The 21,249-nt window shown below is 45.5% G+C and overlaps 1 long non-coding RNA gene across 1 annotated transcript; it reads left to right on the top strand.

Moving 5' to 3' along the window:
* The first annotated feature begins 7,590 nt into the window (after window positions 1-7,590).
* On the top strand, window positions 7,591-12,482 carry LOC140213775 (uncharacterized). Its single transcript, XR_011890716.1, has 2 exons — window positions 7,591-7,659; window positions 10,331-12,482. It is a non-coding gene; the product is annotated as an uncharacterized lncRNA (long non-coding RNA).
* The last annotated feature ends 8,767 nt before the right edge of the window (window positions 12,483-21,249 follow it).

Here is a 21,249-nt window from a genome sequence, read left to right as displayed (position 1 = left end):
CGAAAAAGAAACACACAAGCAAAACGCAAGATCCGTGCGTTTCCAAGGGCAACGGCAGGGAGACCAATCGTCGTGCAGAAAAACAGGTCCAAACCGGCTGCCGCGGGGGGGACGCGTGGCGGCGGCAGAGTTCAAAGCTTGGCGGTACTTTCAAATTATCAAGGGACTTTACTCCCAGGGTTCTACAACGAAATATAAGTACCGAAGAAAGTGGACGAGAAACGGTGCAGCGGTAGCTCAACTTGTGGAGCATCGCCCCGAAATGCGAAGGTTGTGGGATCGTTCCCCAGCTGCGGCAAGTTATTTTTTTTCATCCACTTTCATTCCCATTATGTTATCATTTCGTTATTTCATTTATTAGGCACAAGTAATTTCCCTATATTGTCCTTGGTGTCAGTGCTTGTTGGCGTTTTATATGACTAATAAAAATCGGGCCCCTCGGTTAACCCCTTTCTTCTCGTTTATGTAGGACTGTCAGTCATTCCAATTAGTGCTGAATAAGCTTTTGTGAAGGCCACTCCCGGGCGCAACCGACACACAAGAGATGCTTCGCGTCGGTGCAGTCCGGCTGTGGGTCCGATTTGCAGCGAATGGTTTAATCTGTGCAGTATGGTGCACCTTGTATGTGCGGTATCATACACAGCTAACGATAGTGTACCTGCTAGAATGCGAAGGTGTCCAAAAGGATCTCTGTTTGAGATAGGAATGGGTTTGACGCCGGAGCTCCGTTATCTGCGTCGTCAATCCCAATGATAACGAAATGGCCTGGTGTTCGTTTAAAAGAGCTCATCATCATTTTCATCATACTATTTTATGTCCACTGCCAGGACGAAGGCCTCTCCCTGCGATCTCAGATTACCCCTATCCTCCGCCAAGCGATACCAAACAGCACCCGCAAATTTCCTAATTTCGTCGCACCACCTAGTCTTCTGCCATCCTCTACTGCGCTTCCCTTCTCTTGGTATCGATTCTGTCACCCTAATGAAGCAACGGTTATCTACTCTGCGCCTTAAAAGACCTGCCCAGCGCCATTTTTTTATCTCTTAATGTTTTAGAATATCGTCTATACCCGTTTGCTCTCTGATCCAAACCACTCTCTTTCTGTCTCTTAATGTTAGGCCTAGCGATCTTCATGCCATCGCTCTTCGAGCGGTCCTTAACTTGTTCTCAAGCTTCTTTGTCAGTCTCCAAGTCTCTCCCCATATGTCAGCACCGGTAAAATGCACTGATTTAATACCTTCCTTTTCAATGACAACGGTAAGCTCCCAGTCAGGAGCTCACGATGTCTGCCGTATGCGATGCAACCCATTTTAATTCTTCTCTGAATTTCCTTCACATGGTCAGGGTTCCCCGTGATCAGTTTAGCAACGTAAACGTACTCCTTCACAGACTCTATAGCCTGACTTGCGATCTTGAACTCTTGATCCCTTGCACGGTTATTTATCATTATCTTTGCTCTTCTGCATATTAATCTTCAGCCCCACTCTTACACTTTCCCTGTTAAGGTTCTCAATCATTTGTTGCAACTCGTCCGCAGTACTGCCGTATAAAACAATGTCTTCGGCAAACCGAAGGTTGCTGAGGTATTCGCCGTCGATCCATGCTCCTAAACCTTCCCAGTTTAATAGCTTGAATTCTTCTTCCAAGCGCGCAGTCAATTGCATTGGAGACATTGTGTCTCCTTGTCTATTATGGTCTTTTTCTCTCAAGTGATGGATAAGTTCCACAATTTCGCACCTCAGTTGGTCATGAGTTCCATGTCGGAGAAACGACTCCAAACATTGTAAGGCGGGCCTTGAACCGCAGATGACTGTCAATTTACCCTAACTCTATCTATAAATCACATGAAATGCACTGCGGAGAGCCGCGAGCTCTGTAGCTGTAGACGTAGTGATACGAGAAGTCTTCAACTGTTCTGTTGTTCTCCTTGTTTGTATAGTTTACAGCGCCACTGCAACTGGTTGATGTAGTTAAGCTGTCGGTATAGACGTGTGTGCAGTCACTGCATTTCTCGTACAAGAGGAGTAACCTTAGTTGCTTGAAGGCGGATGACGGCAAGTTAGGCTTTCTCTGAAGTCTCGGCATTGTGAGGTTTACTGCAGTGCGGCTCACACACCATGGATGAATTGAAGGCGTTGCCGCAGTTGCGTACGCTGACGTAAGAGAGGCACGTTGCGCGAAGAAAGTGGCACTAGAACAATCGTCGAGAGGGGAAATTCTTCTGTTGCGCCCTGTGGGCACGCTAGCGACCGTTGGCAAAGCGTCAGTGATCGCAAACCGTCGTTCATGGCAACTGCGCTGTCCGATCAATGCGGTTGAGATATATACACTGAAAAGTATTTCAACTTTAGGCACGCGCGTTTTATATCAAACGAATTTTACAATTCCCTCTCGCGCAAACCAAAGCGCCGCTTCAGTGGAAGCAAATCTGCGAGCCAACAATAATTAAAGCTGCAGCAGCTTCTCGAACACTTTTAACTTGTACAAAAAGGTTCTGTCGCTTTCCAAGGCACTCTAAAAAATAGGAAGGGTATCGCAGGAGTGAAGCTGCCGGTTCACTCTTCAAAGCGTCGTTTTACTCTCGCAAAATGTCGAGGAGAGTGAAATGCATTGTTCACTCTGTCACCAAGGAGAGAGTGAAATGTGCTTTTCACCCTCCCCTTCAGAGAGAGAGGGTGAAAAGACTCTTGCGACAATAGAAAAGAGAGACTCTTGCGGCAATAGAAAACAAAACGTAGCGTAATCTTCTGCTTCAACTGTAGGTGGCTGGCCCCGAACATGTCAATGTATCATTCATGCACGCTGAGCAAAGAACACATCGTTTTGCTTCTAAGAGAACAGGCCGCCGCAGTTCAAAGGAACGCGTAGCGAGCGCTCCACTTTTTCACTCGGAGTGGCTCCACCGCGCGCGCGCACGCTCAAGATCGCGGAACAACACAGCACCGGAGAAAGAAGATCCGTCTAGCGAGCAAAGGCCAGCCGAGGGAGATCGTGTGTCAGCCATCTCGCGCCGCCACGAAAACACGACAGTCGTTCGTCATGCCTTCGATATAACAACAAATCCTCCACGGTAAGTGAATTCTAACTTAGGTGCACATTCTCCGTATATGTCATGCTATCGCCAGGAAGTCGTCGCTGCGCTTAGCCGACGCGATTGACAAAGGACTAGGCGTGCGCGTTGTCTCTCGATGTCAATCGAAAAAGCCAGTCGTCGCGATAACTGCATGTGATTTTATCACTTTGCCGTTGTCCGTAAGAGCTTTAAAAATCGCAAACGCTGCCAGAACTATGGTATGTTCAATAAGACGCCAGGCGAGAGGACGCTTAAAATGGTTAGTTCGCCAGCCCGTGATCCGAGCCTATGCGGAGCGTGATTAGCGTGCGTTTTGTGTGTTTGAATTTATTCAGTTTGGCAGTCTACTGTGTACGGAACGCTGTTGAACTAAGGAATCACATAACAGAAGGCGTCATTTTGCTGGCAGCATGCTTTTTTTTTTATAAATAAACCGCGCGCTTGACGATGTCTCGCGCAGGGGGAATCTGCGACCACTGAAGTTACGTGCAGCACCAGTGCTAGTTAGAAACTTTGCCGCAGGCATTCAGCTGCATGCTGCAAGAGGTCAGTTGGGCGCGTTATCTTGAACTTACTGAAAACGCATGAGGAATCCATGTTTTATGCTGAAAAAAGTATAAACCCCATATAAGCGATCTTGCGCGCGGCAGCTACAAGCGACGCGACGGAGATGGCTGTCGCGTTCGCTCGTCGCCTACAAGTCGTACTCCGTGCGAGCGACGATTTTGAGCGACGCCTCCCCGGTGTTGCCGGCATGAGGGCTGCAGTCACGCGTGACGCGTGCTTTAGTAATTTACGTTGATGTATTTTACTATAAAAAGTAGCATAAAATATTTCCGGAGGTCTTGCAGTACGTTCTTATCCTTGCACGTATAAAAATTGAATCATTTGCTCGTTCCGCGCGACAATTGGTAGTATTTGAGCGATGTATGTACATCCAGTTCCGGCTTCGCGCTATTGGCTAGTCGCTCATAGCACTTCTGGGCGACGAGCGACGATTTCTAGATTTCCAGAACCGAGCCATCTGTTCAAGCGACGGCCCGCTTTGTCGCTCGAAGCCGTCGCTCGTCGCCGTCGCGCACTAAATCGCTCTCACAGTGTTTATCCCTAAGACTGAACTGTTTTTGCTCATGTTGAAATGGTGTGATTATAGGTCTGGTTTTGTCTCCTGTTGCGGTTTTCGTGCACGGTGCGAAACTGAAAGGGTGCTTATGTCTACGAACTCAGTGAATTGTCGAGCAGCTAGTTACGCATCGGCATCGAATATAACGGCTGCTGTGTGGAATTACAATTGCAAGGGCGCTTTCCATACGCTTATTGTTTTGGACATGCCTGTGCATTTGCTAATATGAGTTGGCGTGTCAGAGTTATGTCATATGAACAGCTAAATCAGCCTTCCTCTGGGGGTTACAAGCGTAATGTGTGCATTTTGCTATAGCATGGCAGATCAAGATGTGTTTATCGCTTGAATATTTTTAGTAGAGAAATAAAATATCAAAATAAAATGTTGCTTTAATTCCGTGTTACCAGTCTGTAGTACACAGAACAATAGGTTGGTGTAATAAACTAATAACTGCGGTTTAACTGCAACTTTTACATGCCTACAAGAATCTAAAATGCTAGATTTCAAACTGCAGCAGTAGTCGGGTCTGTCAAAAATGAACTCCACTGCGCACCTCATGCATGAAAATAAGTTCATGCCTTTTAGTAAGCTTAGATGCAGGCCGCAGTGAACTTGTTAGTATTGAAATGTGGGTAAGCTTGCCATAACAAGCCTTGTTGCCCTTTTTTATAGGCACATCCATATATCCATTGAGCTGAAGGACAATATTTTCATCCCTACTGAGCATCATGTTTGCAGCTATAATCCTCAAATTATGGCTTCAGCAGTGGCACAACCAGGGATGGTGCGGGGGGGGGGGGGGGGGCACACTGGGCACGTGCTTAGGATGTGTCACAAGTGGTGTTTGCGATACACAAGACTCATGACAGACCTATGACGTCTGAAAATGACCAATATTCTATTCATTAGCAGGAGTATTCTAACATTCATGAAAAACAAGGATGAACTGTGGTTTATTTGTTTTTTTGCTTAAATCTAAAAATTGAAGTTAGTTTAGCAGTTGACTGTTGCAGTCATTTGGATGTTTTGCATGCATTTCACTAGGAAGACTAAGAGCTAAGACTTTTTTATTGCCATGGCCTTGACTGTCTTGATGTTGTTTTGCACCATGCCCTTGTGTTGACTTTTGCATACGATATTTTTCAGGCACCCGCTTTATATAACGCAAGAAGGCAGCTGCAAGGACACGAGGATGTGAAAGAGCCAGTGCAGCGCGACTTCACGTAGTGCAGAGGAGCCAATGCCAAAAATTCAAAATACATTGGCATGTTATTTGGACAAGAAAACTAGTATGTGGGTATATTGGGTGTACCATTTGACCAAATGTCAACAAAATCAAGATACAGTATGTTACACGAAGATGAAAATTCTCACGTGCTCCAGGCAGTCATCTTAACATGGTACACTTATGTAATGTCTCTGATTGGAAAGTCAAATCAAGTATGCTCTCTGGAGACAAACACATAGCAGCAAGTGTCATTGAAAAGTTAAAAATGTGTTTTAAGAAAGCTGATTAGTTCTGAGAAGTGACTGCATTTTGTCTTGCCTCTCAACAGATATATCCATGTGATAAAAAAATAGTGGTACAATGAAATTGCATATTTGCTTAGCGACATGATACGTACTTGCAATGAGCACGGTGCCTTTGTTTACTATAAAAAGCAACAGCCATGCTTGGTTAGGTTAGGCCCACTACAACATGCAGGCATGGCTGATTGGCGCTTTTTTTTATTTCTGTGTCGTGAGGTTTATTGACGTGCGTATAGGTGCAGTGGCACGCAGTATGGCTAGTACAAAAAGGGGGGGGGGGGGGGGGGCAGATATATGTAGCTCACTGTACACGACACAGGGCAAAGGAAATCCGTGTTCAGCAACTATGTTAAATGCCATCTACGTAAATTTTACAACGCTACTCGCTCGAAGCGCGCACAGGTGCATATTGAAGAAAAGTTTCCAGGGTAGATAATTTAGTTCGTAATTTACACTAATTTCGCTCTAACCACGAGACATAATAATATGAATATACTGCACGGAAAAACCTAGAGCGAATTAAATTGTGTGTCAGCTTCGTGTGTATACAATAGTCTTTCCTATGCATTAGGTTTTTTGCGTAATGCATTAACAGTTGACAGCCTATCTTATGATGTGTACTCTGTTTACATTACAGTTGTTTATTAGTTTACTCGTTTGTTTTGCGACTGATGAAATGCCGGCATATATATATTTTCAACATTTGACATAACCCTGTATGTTTTGCAGGGACAACCCAGGACGTGCATTTCTCAGCACCCAGTCAACTGCCAAAAGTGACTCAAACACAGGCCACCAGTAAGTGGACATCAGTTGCAGTTTCACATTATGCAGTTGGCGGCTGCCTTGTACGGAGGCTTCTTTTTTTTTAATGAGATGGTGATGTCGTTCTAATGTACATTTTGACCACAAAGATGCGATCATGTCTCACAGAGGCATATATGGTTGCTATTCTCTGCGAGGGACGTGTTATCGTGTTCGTGAAGCATTTGTGTTTGGCAATATTGTCGCCCAATGAGTCGGATATAAACACTAACTCGCCACTGCCGGCAAGTAGTTGCGAGAAACGCATTATGATGCTGTAAAGTTATTTCATTAATTCGAAGGAAAGTTTTGCAGCAGGAAAAAAGGTTGCTATTCCAGGTAAACATGTCTTTTTCTCACAGGTTATTTAGCCAAACTGTGGATGCATGAAATTCGTGACTTATGAATAGATTTTAATTTATTCTTTAGTAATGCTTCTAAAAGAGACTAGAAATAGCATGTGACTACCTCTGCAATCAGCAGACCATACATTTACAGTCATAAGTGGCAGTTCCATGCAGTCTCGCACTTTATATAACCTTTCTTTTCAGCAACATTGGAACTGGTGGCTCCGTTCTCAGAAGAAGTGCACTTGACACTGTATATGTATGTGTGAATTCGGTTTTCTTTGTATGTGTCGGCTCACTGACAAACAGTGCAAAAATCTGTTGTACCATGAGCCTGACGACGCCTTCTGCTGCTAGAAATGCGGCACTTCGTATATTATAGTACTGCATGACATTTAAATCAAAGCTACCACATAAAATTATCAAGAAAACTAACCGCTGTTATAGCTGTTTTCCTCAAAGAACGCTTGTCCTTTATGGGCTGTGTTAATCTGAGCTCTCCACCGATGTTTCAGTAGTATTATCCCTTAGTGAGTGAGAGATTGGGGGCAATTAATCGTGTTAGTGTTTAAGTGGTGTCCTAATTATGTGCATTTGTTCCAACAAAGTTGTCTAGATTACTTTATTGTGTAGTGTAAAGCTTATGAAACCATCAGCAACTACTGAGTTGCTAACACGCATATGGATTTGTCACTATACAGGTGGAACTCGGCTGTACCACTGCAGTGCTGCGGAAATTGCCTTCACCAGCGGCTTTGCAACAGCTGTTTCGCAGCATGTCGGTATGTGTTAATTTATAATTATGTTGGGATGGGCTAGTATTATGGACCACTGCTACTCTGTATTGTGACAGATCCATATGATAAGGGATGTAATGGGCACAGCGAAAACCTTTGAATTTTTTACTATGGTTAATAAACAGGCTCTCCTTTTCGTCACTGGAGCAGGAGAGAAGGGCATGCAGGCACTCCTGAATGTACATATATTTCAAAACATGAGAGAGACACACACACACACACACACACACACACACACACACACACACACACACACACACACACACACACACACACACACACACACACACACACACACACACACACACACACACACACACACACAATTAAACTAAAGGCAGGGACGTTCCATCTTTCATCTTGAAGTTAATTGTGCAGCGCAAAAATAGAACACAGACCACAGAGAAGCACACATGTTAACAGGTTTGATACACACGTTAGTTCAACAGATTTGATACTTCAAGTGTGCTATTTTACACAAGGGGGAAGGGAAAGGGGAGAAAATCTGAAAAAAAAGTGGAGTGGAAAAAAAGGAATCGTGCCAAAAAGCATGAGAAGCATCGCGCAGCCAGGATCACCAGCAGGACATCTAAAAAGCACTCTGATAAAATTACATACAGCACAACCTTAGGTATAGTTTGTTTCAATCAACTCAGATCACATGCAGCCATTACTGCAATCAAGTTGTTTCCTTATGTCATATGAGGGAATGATGTGGGCCCAAAAAACTGTTTAGAGCTGAAGGATTATGTTCCATTCTAGCCTCATTGCCTGCTTTTTTATCATATTGTTATCAGCTGCTTATGTTAGGGACAAAAAGTAAGAGTACGAACTGTTTCCCGATTCGCCATTCCACACAACATGTCTTTGTGACTATATGTACATGCAGATGATCCCTAGTTGAAAAATATTCAGTACAGCAGAATCTCATTACAAGATGCACTTGGTTGTAAGAGACATCTGAAAATGGTTTGGTTGGTTTTCCGATGTTTGCCACGTTAACAATACTGTATACAAGAGACACCTTTGTTACTAAGGATGACTTTTTAAGTATTCACTACTTCGAAGCGACACAGCCCAGACACATTCACTTTGTGCACCTTGTGTGCTCCGAAGGGCGTAAAGATCACGCAATCCTTACACAAGTCAATCGCGCATGTCTCTTTTAGCATGAACCAGAAAAGGAGGGCAACGAGGACAGTGCAGGGCAGAAAGTGTCGGCAATTGAAGCTGACGAGCGTCTAAGAGCACCTCAACCCGCCGCGGTTGCTCAGTGGCTATGGTGTTAGGCTGCTGAGCACAAGGTCGCGGGATCGAATCCCGGCCACGGCGGCCGCATTTCGATGGAGGCGAAATGCGAAAACACCCGTGTACTTAGATTTAGGTGCACGTTAAAGAACCCCAGGTGGTCGAAATTTCCGGAGTCCTCCACTACGGCGTGCCTCATAATCAGAAAGTGGTTTTGGCACGTAAAACCCCATAATTAAATTAATTAAATTAAATTAAGAGCACCTCAAAGGTACTGCGAGCAACAAGGCTTGCAAAGTGAAGTGTTTAAATTCCAGAAGTTGGGAAGGAAGCTAACACAATCTACAGTCACTAAAAAGCTGTGAATGTCTTCTTTAAAGGGCCCCTAAACCACCGAGGTTGAAATTTAGTTGCGGTGTTGCAGTTCTACACAATAAGGCAATGAACAGGTAGCCACGAGAATTTTTCGAAACGGTGCAGTAATAGTGGAGCTACGTGTGTTTGATTATCGAAAAGTAGTCCCCACTCATTTTACTCTTTCATCTGGTACACGCCATATGGACAGTATCGTCTTTTCCTTGCCTAGTACACCTCTAAATGTTACGGGACAGGCCAACACCAACGAGCTCTGTTGCTGCCGCGCTGGCCCATCGTCCTGCGAGGGGTGGCGCTAATACAACGGAACAGTATGGTGACTCGTGTTGAAGAGCCTCATAGGGAGACCCTTCTGTTGGCGTTTCTGTTCTTTGCCCCCATTGGCTGCCCACAATGGCATCGCGCGCAACGCGACGAGGAAGAAGGAGTGTGTGTATTTGCTTGCAGGCCTTGCCGGCAGTCGTACACTTTCGTTCGAACAATCGACAGCACCGGAAACTGGTGACATCATCAGAGACAGTCTGGTGACGTCAGGACAAACTGGGGGGTGCAGGATATGTCCAGAGACGCGCACGGGGTCATTTTCTTCATATTGTGGTGCTCCGGCAGTGCTACGCACTCTGGCATTTGGCTTCGTCGATCGTGACGGCATTCTGATTTCGATACGCGTGTTTACTTGAAATGTTCAAAAAATGTCGAGAAGTGGTTTAGGGGCCTTTTAAGCCACCCTGAGCATTTATTCCTTCAGATATATCAAAACGTACTTTAGTGATGATGCATAATAAAGTGATCTAGTCTGGCTCCTCAGTGTCTCAAAATTTTTGGTTTCGAGAGACATGTTTCCCGTGCCTCTTGAATATCTTCTGATGAGGCTTTACTGTAGTATACACAAACAATTGTGTAACTCCTCCTGCACGTATTATTCATTAAGCCCGGTCACTTATGTGCAAAGCTCGTGGTTAAGTCTTGATGTCCGTACTTTTTAGAGCTATGTTTATTAATTCATGCTGTTCTTATTGGTTCTTCGATGCAGGAGACAATGCCTACGAAATTATTGGCCCTGATCATGAGAGCCCTCAAGGGGCAAACAACATCTCTGTTGCAGAAGTGAGCCCGATACCACTTGGAAGTTACCATGACAGATGACACGGCAGCAATAGATACAGAGACTGCCATGTCTACTGCAGCTGCAACAGTGTACGAGGCAAGCAGCAGCGCGTCAGCATCAGCAGCAGTGTCAGAAGGAACCACACCAGGCCTGGTAGAGCAACATGTGTGCTATCACTGACTTTTTTTGTAGTGGATACAACGCATTTGCTCAACATACAAAAGCTTTTCACCACGACTGTGAGCCAGTGTTATTGTGCAGCAAGTGCAAGACTAAGTTAGGTGTTATAACACAGTACAAGTATCACTTTAATATATGCAAATGCAAACATATTACAGTTGTTGCCTCCCCAGCCAGCCCACATAGTGACAACAATGTGGAACACATGGTGGGACACACCTCTCCCCCGTTACAAGATAGTAGAGACAGTCAGTGTTGTTGCTAGATTGACTGGTCTTTGTAGGCAACTAGAAGGACAACACAGGTGTCATAAGATTGTTGTTGATGTTGTTGTTGAAGAGGTAAAAAAAGTTTGATGCAGCTGAAGTGCCAACTGATATTGAGCAAATCAAAAGCAACCACCTGAGAAAGCAACACTATCGAAATTTGGGTATCTATGTGCCGCCAACTCTGGTAAGAATGGCATAGGACAGAAGTGTGATGAAAATCACAGATACTGCTGTTGCATCACTGGCCACAGTGAGCAGCGACTTGTAGGGCAAGAGAGTCAACTGAAACTAACATTATGATATAGTGTCATGCTCCCATGTGACCACTTTTCAAGTTATTTTGCAAGATACAGCTCAACCTCCAGAAACGAGACTGCAACTTGTCTGTAAAAAAGCTTTCACAAAAAATTATTCATAACACTATTAACATAGCAGTATCTTTTTTTTTGTGTCGGTTCGAGGTTCCCGGCTGTCCATTAATGCAAAAATTGAGGAAAGAAGAACATGTGTCGTACTTACACCTTTTTAACAAGTACGAGGGGGACAGAACTTTTCTAGTCATGCATCTTCATCATACTATCAAGTTTTTAAATGCCTTTTATAATTATTATTACCAGTTATATCTGAGTGCATTGTATGCATGTAGCAGGTGTAAAATCAGGTCAGTTGGATCAGATGCCTTATCTGCAAGCGAGCCCTATATTCAAGAAATTTGAATTAAAATAGTTACGTTAGAGACGCAGCCTTTCAGCACTTTATTGCCTGTGGTTTAAGCATTGCTCAATACTTTTGTGGGTGGCAATTTCAACCGGCACAGCACTGCGCTTTGCCACAGTCACACTTGTCTTCAAAGCGGTGTTTACCATTTGTGTTGATCTGTTTGTGTATGCATAGAGCAAGTTTTTAATTTATATTTTTCTGCATTCTTGTGCTTGCACTAAGCTTGTATAAGGCAGTTACAAAATGTGCGTCACTATAACGAACTGTTCTGTTGAGCTTACATTTGCAAATAATCGTGTTCAGATGGCCGCACTTCTATGCGGGTGCACCGCTAGCTTTGTGTATGTTCTCATGTTTGTATAAAGCTTATATAAGCTAGTTAGAAAATGTATGTCACTAAGCATTGTGATATTCTTTAAAGAACTGCTTGGTTGGTTTTACACTTGTGAATTAGTATTGAGGCGGCGGTATTCCCATGTATGCCCACTGCTAGCTTTCTGTGTCCTCACGTGTTTGTATTAAGTTTCTACAAGGGAGTTACAGCATGTAGGTCACTAAGCGCTGTGATATTTTTTAAAGAACTGCTTTGTTGGTTTTACACCTGTGAGTAATAGTACTCGGGTGGCACTAGTCATGTGTAGGTACACAGGGACCATTTGTATACATTATGCTCATGTAAAGCAGTTACAAAGTGTATGTCACTAATTACTGTGATATTTGTTGAATTGCTGTGATGGTTTTACACATGTGAATAATAGTGGTCAGGACACAGTACTTGCGGTGTATAGTTGAATTTATACACTGCCAAGACATGGGCTGTATACGTACCAAAAGAAATGTATGTCATTATATTGTTGTGATTATTACTGTTTGGATTTTATTAAACTGTAATAAAATTGTTTCTTGTATCTATTGAGGTATGGCAATTTGTCATGCAACCAAACTGAGGACCTGAACTTGTGCATACAAATAAACAGCTAATTTAAGAGTATACTGCTCATATTCTGCTAAACCAGTTTAACAAATCTTGTACTACAATGCCGGAAAAATGACAGAGCTGACTCGGATGTACAGAAAAAGTTCTGCACTGGCTGAAGGACTGCCCCACACTGGAGTTCGTAATGTTCCGTTTATTGGAGTAGAACAGAAAGTGCACTTCTATTAAAAATGCGACAGTCGGTGCAGAAACATAAGGCAGACGAGCGGATGTGGCACATTTTTTTCAGGGCCCTCCATGCCTACTACTGCATTTCTAGTCTTCCTGTGCTCTGCGTATAAGCCCCTGTTCAGCCAAGGTTTTTACTCCATGACAGTTGTTCTACTGGGTTCGTAGCAATATTGAAGAAAAAAATTCAATGGTTTTCAAGGACTTTCGAGGCCCCGACACAGTAACTTCAAGGACCTCGTGCAATGTGTGTAGTAGTTTGGACAGGCAATAACTTGTTCAAGAACACCGTTAACTTTAATGCAAACAAAAGAAAACAAAACAAATCGCATTTCAGTGATTTCAAACATTTGAAAGACTGCTAATTTGCCTTTCACCGCCCACCACTAAACGCACACAAGGAAGCATTTCAAGAAAGCGCTCAAAGTTTTTCCGCAATAGCACAATTAACTACTTGGACCTGCAACATTTGCAGTTTTTGATTACTGTTTGGTTTGACAGTGGATGTGATGTCATCTGTTGCCTCAGCTTTTTTCACCATCAAATAAGCAATAGTCATTTCTAATTTCTTTTTATTGTGTCTGTCGCTCTCAATTTCCTCTTCACGGCTTCTCTTCGAATGCCTCAACTGTTGAGCTTCCTGCTTCTGCTCCTCCAAGCACGTTTGTCGCCGGTTCCATGTGCATAAAACTGGTATCTGCAGCTCCTTTGTAATTTCAACTTTAAGGATGTCGCTTTCCTTCTATTACCTCTAGAGACAATTTTCTGTGACATGCGAAAGAGTGTCACAGAAGGGAAAAAAACGCTTAGCAATGTCTGCTAAGTCTAGCCAAGTGTACAAGTTTGAGGACTTTCCAGTACTTCTAAAAATTCAAGGGTTTTCAATGCCTTGAAAATGGCATTTTAGAAATAAAGGATTTTCAAGGATCGCTACAAACCCTGGATACTAGCACCTAAATAATTTTACAAGCTTATTTTGGCATGGAGTTAGGAAATTCATGCTTTCTAGCTAACGCTGCACTATCTCTGTACAGTGAAGCCACGAGAGCGCAACTATTTTGGAGTAAAGAAAAATACTGAAAACTTTTAATACCACTCTTCTTTTTTTCTATGGAGCTTCGTATTGCCTAGTTAAGTTTACGAATGTGCCTGGTTTTGGCGGGCGTTTCTTCGACATTTTCTGGAAGAAGCAGATGTCTAGCCCCCGTATTCAGAAATGTATCTTAATACAAAGCTCATGCTTGACTTGATATAAACGACGCCTGGTGCGAACGTCCCCCAAGACGCTCACTGCCTTTCTTTTGGTGCGTTCACGACTTGCGTCGTTTAGATCAAGTCAAGCATGGGCTTCAAGTTATGATGCATTTCTGCATATGGGGGTAAGCGTGCACAATTCCGGGCAACGCACTGTGCCATTGACACTGAGAGAAAACGGGGAAAACAGAGTTAACCACTTATGCTCCTAAACTTTCGCGTACCTGTGGTGTGCGTGTATCGTGGAAGAAGAAACAGCGCAAACACAAGGACGAAAAAAAGCATCAACCACACCAGCGCTTCGTGGTGTGGCATGTTTTTGCGTCGTCCTTGTGTTGCGCTGTTTCTTCTAAAATGCTCAACCAACTAGCCGGCAAGTCCATCCTGTGCATATATAAATTGAACACACGCATGAGTGTAGATGGTCTTCGAAGCTTTTAGAACGAGCAGTGCCACAGGATACGAGCAGTGCACGCGTAACAAGTGGACACATTAGGCATTTAAACATGCGTGCCAATGCATTTGACGCGGCTATCGGCATAAGCAGTCTCCAAATGCTGGAATGCATGCGCTTCAAAACGCTAACGATGCGCTGCTAATGCAGGACAACAGCTCACAGCGGACTGAACCAAACTCTAAACTAATGCACTTGAAAAGAACGCCTACACGGCAGCGTGAGGCACGTCGAAATGCCTGGTACTGGCGTCGCAGTTGCTCACCAGTATACGCGCGAATTAAATTCACATACGTGGATGGTTGGCGCAATACTTTGTATCCGCGTATTTTGGAGAACATGGACTGGAGAAGCACTCGATCATGAGCTGAACGGCACATTTGTTATTTTCCTGCGGTGACGACAAGCCGTGAATAGTTCTCACGTTGTCGTCTACGTTGTCTTCCTTCGTTAGTCGTAGCAAGGAATGGAAATGATGCAAACGCACACGTATTCCAGTACACAACAGCACAGCACGCTGCAGAGAAACCCCACCCACCACAGCCGATTCATCAAATACGTTTGGTATATATATAACCTCTAAAAGAACACAACTGGGCGTGGCGGCGCTGTGGTGTAATGGTTATGATGTGTGTTTTGAATTGTACAAATGCGAGTGTACGCGGGTTCGAATTCACATGATGTATAGAGCATTGTGATTCTTGATAAGTATGTGATTCCCTTGACAATTGTATTCTAATTAGATTGTGTGACTCCTGATTGTGAAATTTGCGAAGATATTTGCAGATTAAGTGTTAATTCGCTTTTTTTTCTCCTCAGTGGCGTTCGTGACGCATACGCATAGGCCGCTTCAGAGCAGTCACGCCTCACGGTAGGCAGCAATAGCCAGGAAAAAATGACTTTAAAATCCTGCATAACTTTGCTCACGCCTATTCTGAAGGCCGCTTGGAATCGGGCCAGTGTCTCTGAGGAGCCGCCTAGGGAACAGTATATCAGCGGCCCTAATTTGATCTGATTTCCTGCCTGCATGCGTGACCAGGACTTGGCTAAGAGGGCATTGGGAAGAGTACTAGCACTCTGTTCTGAAGGAGTACAAGCACTCTGTTTGGGGGAGTAGAAGTATTCGGTCTGGCGGTGTACTATTAACCCTGCGGGGAGAGTATTAGCACTCTGCGGAAGAGTACTAGCACTCCCTGTGGGAAGAGTATTATAACTCTGCGGAAGAGTACTAGCAATCCCTTGCGGGGGAGTAACAAAACTCTGTCAGGAGGAGTTGACCTACTCTCTCTCAAAGAGGGTCGATCTACTCTCGAAAAGAGAGTGAAATATGGGACAAGCAGCTACTCCCTCAAAGAGAGTGCCCGGCACTCCCTTAGTTTTTAGAGTGGGGGTTTGCTTATTCGACCGCCCTACGAATGGTCTTACTAGAACGGAGGACTCTGCTACCACAAAAGTTGTGCCATTATGACGTGGCTCATTGCACACCACCACGTAATACGAGAGGACACCACCGATATCCTCCGATTACGGAGCTGATGGATGAAACCCACGCTCGCTTGTCACTAGCGCCGCATTGCGATGTTAGTGGCACCGAAGAAAAAAAAAGTCGGCATTGCGTCCGTAACGTTAGCTTCTATGTGGCACGGCAGAACATTTGACGTCATTTTGGACTACGCGATGGCGATCGGCGAGTAGCGGTGTCTAGACGTTAACCAAAACAACAAAGGAGGCAATGCAGGGAGACATGGGTTGGGTCTCCTTTGGAGTGAGAAAAGCGCAGAGCAAAATTTGTTTTCAGGAAACGCGGGAACACTGGCGAACATAAATCGGCGGCTAGAGTAAACAAAATATGTGTACCTGAAAAGCGGGCTCATTGAATGGAGGAAGAGGCCAATAAAGTTGGCAACCTGGGACAGGTTAATGTAAAGTGTAAATGGAAAAATGGGATTCCAGAAAAAGATAGTGAGAGAAAGAAAGGCGGTGAATTGGAGGGTAAGAATGGAAACAGAAAAGACCACGGAGATTGAAAAGAATGGCAAGGATGAAATTAGAAAGCAGTATCTGCAGGGTAATGCAGAGAAAGTACCTCGCTATTTGAGGCCCGAGCTGGTTTCCTAAGGAAAAAACATACCGGAGCATATGTTCACATCAGGATGAGGCATGTGCTAGATCCTTGCAGAGAAAATCCGGAGGCAACTTAGCACAACCTAATCGAATTCGAACGCAGCGAGACCCGTAGGAAACGTCCATATTGCGGAAGAGCTGTTATTTAAGGCGGATGCAACCATTAACCGGTCAGTCGAGATAAGGAGGAGACGTTTAGAGTAGGTTTTAAGGAAGAGAAAAAAAGGAAAGCTTATGGAAAATACAAGATTGATAAATATTGACAGATCATTCAATTTGCTCAAGTAAGCTAGGCGACTATTTCTCGCCGCACCGCTTAGAAGTGAATCATCATCGAAGAGGGGCGCAACCCTGCTATTTTGGGGACCATACTTGCTATTTTAAACCGGTTTGCGTGAAACAGACACCGATCCAAGGCCGCGCCACGAAGCACTCCGTCCGGGATCCGTGAAAGCGAATTACGAAACCACGGCGTCTGGCTTTGTAGGTCAGTTGCTTCTCGCGATTAGAGCACTGCATGGGCCCGCTAAAACACGCGTCAGAGGGCCCGGAGGCCCGCCCGGGCCCGTGCAGCGCTCTACTCACTTCACCGCACCAAAAACACAGGCTTGTCGGGCTAAACCGTGCAGAGAATTAGGTCGATCGTTGAAATTAGGACACTTCTGAACACTGTAAGGGTTTCGTAGGCGCAGGTCCGGAGTATCTGGAGATCTGCAGGAGATGCCTTTCAACGGCAGTGTACGTAAAAAGGCTGGTGATGATGACGACTACAATGATGATAGTGGCAAGAGGCAGATTAACCTCGGCGCCACAACTTTCAAGTATTTCCATGTTACCTTCAGCTAAGCTCCTCTAGAAGCCCCTGCCTTCCCTGGATCACAAATGCTTTCTTGCTCGTCGTATTAAATGTTGTAGGCACATTGCCATTTGCAGGCACATCTGGTCTAGTTCTTTCTTTGTCCGCCATGTTCTGGTGCGCAAGTTAAAATACATAATCCTGCATTTTCTACACCCTAGAAGCGTTACCTGCTTGGGTCGTTTAAGTTTTTATATCTCGATACGGTTAAACTCTGTGCGAAGCATCATTTATACACTCATTTCTGACAGTGTATTTCTGAACAATTGTTATTAATATTTACTGTTTGTAGCTATATTATTTGAGTTGTACCTTGTACTTTCTTCAATGATTGATTTATTATTTTCCATTTCCAGCATAATCATGTGATGTAACACAGTATTATTAGCGTGCTTCTTCTTCTATCTTCCATCTTCTGCCGGGCACAGACCAACACGAAAGAGTGGCTTGGAGTGTCATGTCCTGCTTGGTACATGTAGACACATTATTATTATTATTATTATTATTATTATTATTATTATTATTATTATTATTATTATTATTATTAGAATTATATCACGATCATTATCACTCAGTAGTGATGGTTTAGATGCGAGCGAGGCCACTTGAAGAGGTCTGGTCACTGTGAGGTTGAACGTGCGTCTGGACACAGAGGCGACGCGAACAGTGGTTTCACTATGCAAATGGTCAGTTCCCCTCTTCTTGTCAGTTTCTCTTGCCCACTTGATTCATGGCTAATCCTCAATGTGGGAATGCGCCACGAAGACTCAAGATGACAACAACAACAACAAATGTGTTTTTTTTTCAGCATGAAAACAAAAAATTAACATCAAATTTGAAATTGATGTAAATAACCGTAACCTTAATATTGATAATAACGATTAGTATTGATTTATTATATCATCCTTAAATTACAAAGTGCCATTCAAGCTGTCTTCCCCTTTTTCCTGCTGCCGCACGATTCAAGGCCGATCACCCGTAGTGGTTGAGCCACACCCATAGCCAGCAAACCAAACCAAACAAGGCTCAATGGTTTCCCGTTTGCGCTACAGTTCACGTTACGTTATACACAGAGTGAAGGTAGGAAGAGAACATTCACACAGAGCAAGAAATGAGCACAATTGTAAATGGCCCAAACAAATTCGGCAGTTTCGCCCTAAGGCGCAGCATCGAAAGCGACAGCAAGGTATATAGCCAGGACAATGGTATAGCCCGGACCCGAAGGCGTTCCAACAAAGCTAATGCGATGAGCAGCAATGCCAACGGCATTGCATGAGTTATCTCGACAGGGCACGATAAGAGACAGGAGCGGGAAGTCACTGGCTCTCGAAGGCGCAAGAGAGCTGGTTAGATTAGCCTAACTCGACCTTTCGTACTACGCGTTCCACTCACAGCATGGTGGTATATGCCCACAGCGCTCATGCCAGCAGCGGAAGCCAGAGACCGCTGCCCTAGTTTCGGCGGAGCTGCTTAAGCGCAGCGTTTCGGTTGCGTGGACTCGGTGTCGGCGATTGCTTCTTTTGGTCAGCCAGACGGCACTGCGCGTTATCTGGATGCCTTCTAACCCTGCCGCGCCTCGATACCGTGACAGTACACAACGCCAACGGCGACGGCGCAGACGCACCTCGAGCGTCCGCAATGTAACTGGCAACAAAACTCGGGACAACGAAAATGACCTGAAAGTTAAATTAAAGCCCACACACACCCTCTATTATAGAAGGCGCTTCTGTGGGCACGCATGCAGAACGGGCTTAGCTATCTCGTGTTTTTGGCCCGGTTCCCTTGGTCCTGCAAGGAACCGATTGCATCCTCACGTTCAACACTTCAAGCGACATCGACTGACACCCCTCCCACATCGTTACGTCCAATTATGACGACCAGGGTCCACCGTATAAACGCAAAGCCAGCCTCATTCACGGGACTCCCACTCCAGCCCTAATTGAGGGCGCAGACCTAATGAAATGCGTAGAGCAACACGTTGGACGCGCGGTCAAGGCGGCTATGGACGCCGTCCTCCCTGCAATTTTTGAACGCTTCCAGCAGTTACAGAATCGCATGACGGCACTCCAACAAAACCACAGCACGCTAGGTGCTCTGGTCGCACAAATCGCACAATGCATCCCAAAATTAGCGCCCGTCCAGCCGGAGAAGACTTTCCCTCACCCCGCGCTAGACCCACAGGCGGCACCAGTCAGCGCAGCGGCTGTCCTCCGCCCATCCCGCCTGGACCTGGCCGTCCACACACTCACCCACAATCGACATGGCTGTAACAAGCAATAACACCTATCGCGTTTGGCAGTGGAACTGCCGCGGATTGAAAAAGAAGGCCACCCTTTCGCCAGCATGTTAATAACGTGGCACAGCACGAATCCTACAAACCTGATATCATAGCGCTACAAGAAGTCAACATGGAAGCCGGCCTCTCCTTTTAACAGGCTTTCCACTGCCGAAACAACTCCAAGAATGTCACTACGCTCGTTCACCGAGAACAGGTGGCAGCGATCCACCACATCGAAACTCCTCCCTTGGGCATCGCCCACATTTTCGTGGACATCATCCCGACGCGCACGACAGATCCCAGCCTATTCGACCTCAACGTATACATCGCTCCGCATGAAGACCCCAAGCTCGATGCGCTTTCTCGCTCGGCCCTCAAAGACAGCCGCGACTGCCCCTGCTCGTCGCTGGGGTCTTTAATGCCGGTCATATTTTGTGGGGATACCAGGGCGACACCCGCTTGGGTAGATATCTAGCAGATGCCGCGCAAGAATGGGGCCTCACGCTAAACAACGATATCACCGCCCTCACCAGAATCCGCAGCCGAGGTCAGGTAGAGACCAACCCGGGTCCTGACGTTCGTCGTCCACTCGAAAGACTACGCCTGGACGAACACCGGCGAAACTCTGGGAAGCAACCACTGCATCCTTCACACGGAACTCTGTGCACGCCGCAAGCGTCGCCGGAAGCATCGCTTCTCGATTACAAACTGCGACTAATTCCGCGAGTCCAGAAGAACGCGAGCCAGTGAGGGATCCATCGCCAATATCTCATCCTGGATGAGCCAACTCCTGGGTGATGTGAAAGAGTATACAGAACATCTTGACCCGGAAGATGTCCCGGAAACCTCCAACGTCGACAGCAGGCTGCTCCACATTCGGCAGGCAAGATCGACCATGCTCCGGGTTTGGCAACAGCAGGGGAAAATAACCAAGCCCTCAAGGAAAGGATCACTCCGCTCGACACAGCGATCCCTGATCACGCGACCGAATTCACCCGGCAGCAATCTTAGCGAATCTGTGATCGCATGAGGCGACGCCTCGGTGCAGCCCGGACGTGGCACCTCCTACCCCACCTCCTATACACGGACACCAGCAGGACCAACGGCAGAAGAAACATTGCCAAGTTAATCCACAGGTATGCTCTGGACACGGGGGCGTTCCTGGCCGAGATGATAGACAAGTACGTCGGCCAACAACTTAAGACACCGTTACCGGCGGCCTACCGCGGCCGGCTTACCGCGCACATAGACGCAGACTTTAGGTTCGCTGGGGTGTCAGCCGCCAGAACAGCATGTACCAAGCCATAAGAATCAGTTTGGTCGTATGCATGCGTGACATACCGTGGTCGCCAGTCGCCAAACCATCATGGAGTTTTGTGATGACCGCTTATCTTGGGTGCCCGCGCATAACAACTTCATATAAGAGGCATCAGGAGGACGTTTCTACGGTACAAGATCACAGACTGCAAAAAAGCAGGCTTGCGAGTGAAGGCGTCACAAGTTTGAGTACTACGGCCCTTGTTGATGTGGAAAAAGACGACAGC

This window comes from Dermacentor andersoni, chromosome 10 (assembly GCF_023375885.2).
Source record: "Dermacentor andersoni chromosome 10, qqDerAnde1_hic_scaffold, whole genome shotgun sequence".
In the NCBI taxonomy this organism is placed as follows: Eukaryota; Metazoa; Arthropoda; class Arachnida; order Ixodida; family Ixodidae; genus Dermacentor; species Dermacentor andersoni.
This window is presented reverse-complemented; position numbering and strand designations above follow the sequence as displayed.